The 8,378-nt window shown below is 38.0% G+C and overlaps 1 pseudogene; it reads right to left on the bottom strand.

Moving 5' to 3' along the window:
• Positions 1-1,356: 1,356 nt before the first annotated feature.
• On the bottom strand, positions 1,357-7,966 carry LOC146575226 (sterile alpha motif domain-containing protein 3-like; annotated as a pseudogene).
• Between the last annotated feature and the right edge of the window lie 412 nt (positions 7,967-8,378).

Genomic DNA, 8,378 nt, shown 5'->3' with positions numbered 1-8,378 from the left:
ATATATCTCTGCACCACACGATGGCGATAGATTCTCACAGTCTGTGCTCTGCTTCCGCCACCAGTCATCTTTAAATCTTTTTTTTATTCAATGAAACCTTTATTTAACTCGCAGCATTACTTAAAAAAATCATATTTAAATACAAAAAAAATTACATGAACGACAGTAGTAGAAAATTGATAAAATAACACCAAATAAATATATTTACAAATGATAGCAACATCAATGGAATAAAACCATGAACACCAGCAGAAGGAGAAAGAGGCCTGTATCTACATTATTACTCTGGCAGCTCTCAGTCTCCATACAGACAGGACACGTTGCAGCGTAATTGCAGACAGGTGCGTGGGCCTGAGCTCCGCCCAGGCAGAATGACGAGTGGAAGAAAGCAGCAACACAATAAACATATGTAACCTTGCGGAGCCGGCCGGGCAGACATCGAGACCGTGACAGAGTGCAAAACTTTTATACTTGACAACACACACAAAAACCCCCACACACAACAAAAATCAGAATTTTTGTGATTTGGATTTTTATTTAAAGGTGAAACCTTTTTTCTTTTCTTTTTTTTGCCAGATTCGACATTTTGATTAATTTCATTGAAGTATACTTTAGTTTTTTTGTTTTACTTTGATGCTATAATAGATGTTTAGAAAATTCAGTTATATTTAAGATTATATAGCATCATGGCAAAACAACAGTCTCCTCAAGCTGCTTTATACTGTAAGGTGAAAACACTACAGAAAAAGCCAGAAAACCCCAACAATCCAATGATCCCCTTTGAGCAAGCACTGGGCGACAGTGGGGAGGAAAAACTCCCTTTAGGAAGAAACCTCCGGCAGAACCAGGCTCAAGAAGGGGCGGCCATCTGCTGCGACCGGTTGGGGGTGATGGAAAGAGAATAGAGGGAGACAAGATGAAGTATACTTCTAATGGCCTATTCCAATTGGTGGTAATACATCATAAGAATTGAGGAAAGGTGGTGTTGATGGAGACTCTGGGGAAGGCCTAGTCAAGCTCAGTTTTAAGCTTTTCAACTTCATCAATCATTCACACTCAGAAATTAAAGTACAGAAATGTACCTATAGGGGTACAATGGCTTGTCACTGGGGTGGTACCCTCTAAGGTACCGTTCTGTACCCTAAACTGTGGGTACTGATTTGTACCCTTGTAATTTGTACCTTTTACATGTCAAACCTGTACTTTAAAGGGCAAAGTTGTACCCTTAGTATAAAGTACAAAAAAGAACCCTTAAAAGGAGTACAAAAATGTCTTTCTAAAGGTTCAGTATCTAAACACAGATTTCCTACATTTTTCCTCTCAAGATTTGAAAAATTGAAGATACAAAGTCAAAAATACTTGTCACATTTATTACCTTCTTAAATACATTGCTTAACTGTTACATACAAACTGTTATCAACAGAGTATGTGTCATAAGCTGCAACATCAATTTCCTGTCCAGGTTTTAGCAACGTCCATTCACTATCAACTCTAACACTGTATGAATGAAAATGGTTGTCATATAACAGAGGAATGAGAATTTTTCCACAAAAGACCCACATTGTGTCAATATTAAATATGTACTTAATTTGCCAGAACAGAGGAATCTTCTCTGAATGCAGTACATCAATGACAAACACATCTCTTACACAGTATTTGACACTGTTCACAATTACTTCTGACACACGCTGGAAAGCTTTCTTAGCACTATCAACTTCAGAAAAGCCACAATAGACTGTCAGTGCTTGTTGCAGTTCCAGTGGTAATGACAAAAATGGTGTAGTCACACTTTTTCCAAAAACATTTTCAAATTCACCAAGTAAACTTTTGTTAGAAAACTCCCAGCACTGTCTGAACTGATGTCTGTTGCTCAAAGTTGTAGCAATGTTCATAAAATTTCTACAATTGCGGGACAACGTTTTGAAATACTGGTGCTTACTTTCAAATCTCATACACCATAACAAACGTAGAGGGCCGAACATTTCAATCAGTCTTGCATAGTGGATTAAATAATGACACTTTGGTGTAATTACATCCCCAAATACACTTTTCAGTTTTGTGAGAAACTCATGGACAAGCAACTTCAACAATAAAATATTCTCTTTTCGCACTTTTTTAGCCATTACAATCTCTGTTATTTCACGACATAGAAGAAAAACATGCCAATATTTACAATTAGGTGGCACACGGTCTGCCATCAGAAATGGCAGCAATCTGAACAGGCACCACTTTTGAGATGCTGATCCAACAATACCAACACTCTGTAGTCTTTCTGATAACTGTACTGGTTTGTTTGTTTTGTCATTCTGACCAATGGGCATTTTTTGCAATTCTTCATTGATCTCTCTAATTGTAATATGCTTCTCAGTGTGGGCTTTACAAATCACTAGTTTCATAACTAGAGGAACTACACCTTCCAACAGATCATGCATTACATCAGGTGGTAAAGCTTGTGTAACACTGAAATAACTCAGTCTGTCAAAAGGACATGAACTATTTACACCATATATTGTTTTATCATCCGGAAATTCTTGGATTCGTGCAAGATGATACTGGTGAACCTCTGATGTTCTTAAAACAAAGCTTTCTTCCTCAAAGGATTGTTTCATATCTTCATAAGAAGCCATGCAATACCGACAAATTCTACCAGTGTTAAATGACATAGAAAAACCACCAATCATGTGAGCTGATAAATTATCACAAGATAAAGTTGCAAGAGCAGCATGAATAGTGTGTTCAGTTTTATCAATGGTAAAAGTAAAGCCATCAGTGGAAAGTTTTTCCAAATCATCAAGCAAAGGTTTAAGGATAACATGCCAACCACACCGCTTAACGAAAGAATAGCGTACCAATAACGCTAGATGAATGTGCCTCTGCTGAGAAGTGTACCTTTTGTCCAAATTGCCTACAGTGTAATAAAATGCACTAAGTTTGTGTTTGGATCATTTAGATCCTAGAGGATTAAGTACTTCAAATTCATCCTCATAAAAATGGAGTCGCAGTGCATTTGGGTTATCCTTGAAGAATTGATGATGTCTGAAGATTTCTCCATCAGAGTAATCTGTTAGAAATTCATCAGTTTCCGAATTGCCACTTGAAAAAATGTGATCTTTTATGTCTTCATGAGAAAGATAATTTTTTAGCACCTTATCAACAGGCACATATGAATACGAGCTAACTGTATGACCCACAGAGTCTCTTAATTTGCAATGAACAGGCTCTGTCATGTTGATCTTTGATTTGCAATGTTCTTTGACTAAATAAGGAGATCGAATAGCTGTTGAAGCCTTCTCAAAAAATTCATTTGAATGCAGGACATTTTTAACCTCTGGACACAAAGACACGTCAAGACCCATTTTCTCTAAATGATATGCTATAAAAGCATCGTAGTTCTCCTTGAAAAAACACATCAGAAAATTTACGTCTTCCACAATTTCTTCCTGAACAGAGACCGGTAAAGAATTTTTCTCTCTGCACTTAAGAATGAACTTGAAAAGATTGTCTCTGAAATTTATCAAAAATTCATCCCAGGATGGAGGGGTTTCAATATTTTCAGTTATGTCATTTGCAAATTCATTTGGGTGTGGACTGACTACCTCCTGCTCATTTTCATCTAAGTCTTTATGGGGACACAACACTTGCTCTCTGTGTTTCCTATACACATGTCGTCTGAAAGATTCATATTTTTTGAAGGAAGAACAGCAGTCACTGAGTCCACAGGTTATATCAAAATTGGCATCATGGGAATGAATAAGTCCTATGTGCTGAATAAGCTTTGTCAAACTAAAGGTTCTTCTGCCACATTTGGAGCACTGATATGGCTGAGGCATGGTGGTCAATACAGAAGATTTATTTGTCTGGTGACTGTGATTGGCAGAGGCCGGTCCTCACCCTCATCTATTTTCACAATGTACTTTTGGAGAAAAATCAGGGTGTTCTTCAGATGTTTTGGATAAGCAAGGTTGAAGACAAAATACAAGCAGAAATAAGAGATGATTCCTTCAAAAATACACGAGCTTCTGCACACTTCACTGCCATCCAACTTCACAATGTTTGGAGCGCTTCTGGAGAACACTGGTTTCCAGTCTTCATGAAGTAGCTGAACAGTTGGATAGGGGGTTTTCGGATGAACCTTTGAAGTCAAAAGAGAAGGTAGAGGAAAGCAATATCTTAGTCTCTTAACAAAAGATACATTTGTTTTCCTTTTATATAGACTAAATATTTTAATACACACACCTCTCCAAGTATGACAAAGAGATCCAGTTTCTCCTTGAAGACGTATGGCAGGAATAAAAGTGCAGCCCTTGTGTCAAGATCTGCCAAAAAAACAACAAAACACAAGATCACCCATGCATTTTATCTGGCATTTCCAGTTACCTATAAAAATTATATAAAATGGAAGCCTTGAAGTTAAAAAAAAAAAGCAAATACCTGGTAGGTCATCAGTGAGAGCCTCCTCTCTTGCATCAAGGTAGAGCTGGTAGAGTGGGGTTTTCCCTCGTGTAAGGCCAATCACCTTCGCTGGCTTACATTACCCGTTGTTGGTTGGATCCACCTGAGTTCGTTGCACAGCTACAAGTAAAAAATTCATTTTCAGTACAAAATAACAGTGTATGAAAATGAAATAATCTAAAGTTGATATTAATTATGTATGGTGCTGCATAATTATTTTTTTTATAGAATTTAACAACAATACTGTAAGAAGTTACATGAACATACAAAAAAAGGAAAGAGGGACAGATGAAGAAAGCAAGGTCAAGGGCAAATAAAATATACTACTATAAACATGTTAAATGTGACAGCTATTTCCAAGTTCAATTCAGCTTTCTGACTTACACCAGTAGGCATCCCTAAGAAGGGGTACTTCTTCAACACATCTTCCACAGGCATACCATTTGCAATTTCTTTCTGCCGCCAAGCAAACGTTTGCTGCATACGGTTATGAACCACCATGGTATCTGGTTGCATCTTCTGATATTGGCACTGTATGACCTTTAAGTGGGCGTCTATGGATAATAAATCCTCTCCTTGGACGCATGGTCCCTTGAAAGAAAGCAAGAGTGAGAAGAGAAAGTCAAAACAGATTAGAAACCCAACATAAGACTAAATATACAATTAGAGCTGACACGATCTGTGCATCACAAAGAACTCGTATCGGTTAAAGTTAACCGATACCATGAACCAATATTTAAAATATGGAAACTCTGAAATAATTTCACATAAAATCTTAATTGTTAACTTGAAATTTTAGTTTTGGAGTCATATTTAAAATGGGTTTTTTTTGTTTTTGTTTTTTAAATCTAGTTCACCCTCTTTTAGCGCCTTCCAATTAATAATTTTTTGTGAGGTAGAAGTATTAGCACTGGTACTTTGTATTAGCAAGTGCTCTAATCCAAGTATTGGTATTGTTTCGGTTTGAAAAAAGGTACAGTTGCATCCCTAATCCTTAGTTTTAGATGTAATAACAGAGGCAAGAACATTTTATAGCTCAAGGTGTCCCTCACACCAACCTGACAAACATTTCTCTGACTTGTTCGTTGACATTTATTAGGCTGCCCTCTCCTCGTAGAACCAAACTTCTCCTTACAACGCCTCACTGCCTCACTGTCGACTAGTGGTGCCCGCTCTGATTTGAATTTACGTCTCAAAGACATATGCCATGTGTGCTTGTTGAACAGAAACATAAGTTACTGTAAAAACAATCTACACAAAATACACCCAACAAAGAATCAGTAAACATATGTTACAGAGTATAGCATGGTGGAAAAGGATGGAGAGAATCCCCCACTAAGCTTTTGGGTTGGCATTTCTTTAGATTTTGTTTTGTATTAATTGCATGCTTTGGTGTTTTTTTGTGTTTGATGTGAGGTGTGGGCCACACCCATGTGGGAGTGGAGATTCTACTCTAGTCCAGCTGCCAGCTATTTGGAGTTGAATACAGGGAGCAGCTGATTGGGGAGGATTGGAGCCCTTCTCTATAAAGGGGAGAGGAAACAGGAAGTAGGGGTTGTCGTTGTTTTTTTTAGTAGGACACTGGTGAAGCAGGGAAGCCTCGAAGATCCAGGATGAAGTGTGCACATTTTAATGGAAAAGATTTTTAACCTGGCCTGGTTTTGCTTTTAAAATAAACTGAGGATGTTGGAGGGAGGACTCATTCTTATTGGGATGTGAGTGGATGTGCTGGAAGGCAGGAAAACAAACACTGGACTGGAGACTCTCTGTGCCCCTGACAAGGAAACTGGACCAGTTTTGGGGAAGTTCCAGCTCCCAGGATGTGATCTGGAGACCCAGCCTCGAACGAAGTCAGGCCTGAAAAGGCTAACAACCCTGACCGCGGTGGCTTTGGGCCTTGGATTCCTGGCCAGAGTTGTGTCTTCAGCCAGTAGTTTTACCCGGAGAAAGAACAAATAAATCTTGTGTAACCCATTACAGTGTGCGTGTGGTGGTTCGTTACTGGTCAATATTAGAGCTACTACTTTCTTGTACGGAGGCCATTTTGGGCCTTACGTAACACATACTTCATACAAACCTACTGAGAGGCTACAGATTGTCTTACTAACAAAACAAGATCGAAAAAAGCTTCACTTTTACTTTGTAATCTTGAAGGAACCTTATGCTAATTTTAAATTTAACTTACATAACCATTTCCCTCATGATCCTTGAGGAAAGGATACTTCGTTACCAGCGTCTTCACAGCTTGCACATATTCAGAATTTGTGGGATACCTGTAATATCAGAAGAAACAGAAGTGTTAGAGCAACTGCTGACAAACAAACTTTATCAAGTGTTAGTTATTGTTTCTTAGTAATGTAGCGTTTATTTTCAATATGACAGATTCAGCTTTTTCTAAAGCAACAAGCTAACATTACCCTGATTAACTTACATAGTATACTGTGCCACAGCTTCATATAGAACTCTGATTATTGTGTGTCTGTCCCTTGGATTTTTATGGCACGGTTCTTTGTTGTCCAGTTTTAGTTGCAGATTTTTGGGAAATCTTGGAATTTCAAAAGAGGCTGGCAGTCTCAAAGTATTTTCATTGCTGTGAAAACAGTTAAGTGTTTGTTTTTATTGCATGAATTGAAGTATAAAACACTACAGTAACAATACATATGGTAGAAACAATGATCATATTAACTAAATCCTAAAAGTGCATAACGGCCAACATGTATGCTTCAGACATACTAACTTCATTATAAATAAGAAAATACCTTATTGAAGTTGACGAAGTAGATGGTTGCCAGTCTTCTGGAGAGACAGTCTGTAGAGTCAGACTGACTGAAGATTCCTTCATCCTTGACACAAACTGGTTGAATTTAACCTGCTTTTTGAAGGATCCTTGGAAAAGGTATGCAACCATAGTCTCAGTAAGACCGCAGTCAACTGTGTCACCATCAACCTCATTGTCTGCAAGATAAATGGTAGTACAAACTCTAAATTCAATGTAAGGATATTTATCACCACATTTTTACATGGGTAAAAACCGTATATCACACACATTAAAACCTTTTGTACAACTTCTTTCAGTTCAAAGAAATATTCATTTAAAAAAAATCAGTAAATTAAATAAAATAAACCAAATCTTTAGAGTGAATCCTCTCGATATGCAAAGTTTTCATTTTTAAATTTAGATGTTTGTTTGGGACTACTGGACACAGGAGAGCAGAGTCTGAGCATGCTTTTGTGCCCTTTCAAGTTTGGAAGAAAAAAAAGACTAGAATGCTGTAATGTGTTAATATTCACTACTAAGGTGACTCCTTTCTCCAGATTTCCGACAGTTTCTGCCGTCTGTTCTTTCAGACCGATTACTTATAGTGATAACACCGTATTACAAGCTCAGATTACATGCTGAAAAAGTTCCCACATTGCTTAAAACGCGACTATCAAACCCCAGCTGCGACACCCTTGTTATATTTTAAACAAGTGCGGCGTCAAGATATTTCCTTTAAACGTTATTATCAGCTGCCCATGTGTGTTAATGGCCTTGGAATGGATGTAAAAACGTGATTTTATTAAACCATTAATACACTAACGGTAAACTGCATTCAGCTACCAGGGAATCAAATTTCGCGCCGGTGTTCCAGATCTACTGGCGTTTAGATCAACTGGCGTTGGTCGAACAGATGTGTGGCAGTCTTGCGTTTCAGGAGCTGCTACCGACAAACCAGCAAAAAAACGCCAAATGTGTCATCTGTGACACTTGTGAGGTTATCTCAAACACACTCCGTCAGTCTTGATGCTGTTGAACAACAAAATGTTTAAAATGTGGCGAGTTTATCTGGTGATATCCTCATGCGCGACGCGATCGCGAAAACAGCAAACAAGTAACACCACGCCGATGTTGTTCACAGGACAGCAAGAGTAAACGATCGGGAGAC

This window comes from Mchenga conophoros, linkage group LG4 (assembly GCF_057382185.1).
Source record: "Mchenga conophoros isolate Kocher_MC1m ecotype Shallow Benthic linkage group LG4, M_conophoros_male_GT1.1, whole genome shotgun sequence".
Lineage (NCBI taxonomy): Eukaryota > Metazoa > Chordata > Actinopteri > Cichliformes > Cichlidae > Mchenga > Mchenga conophoros.
The sequence above is the reverse complement of the archived record's forward strand: the minus strand, read 5'-3'. Positions and strand labels throughout refer to the sequence as shown.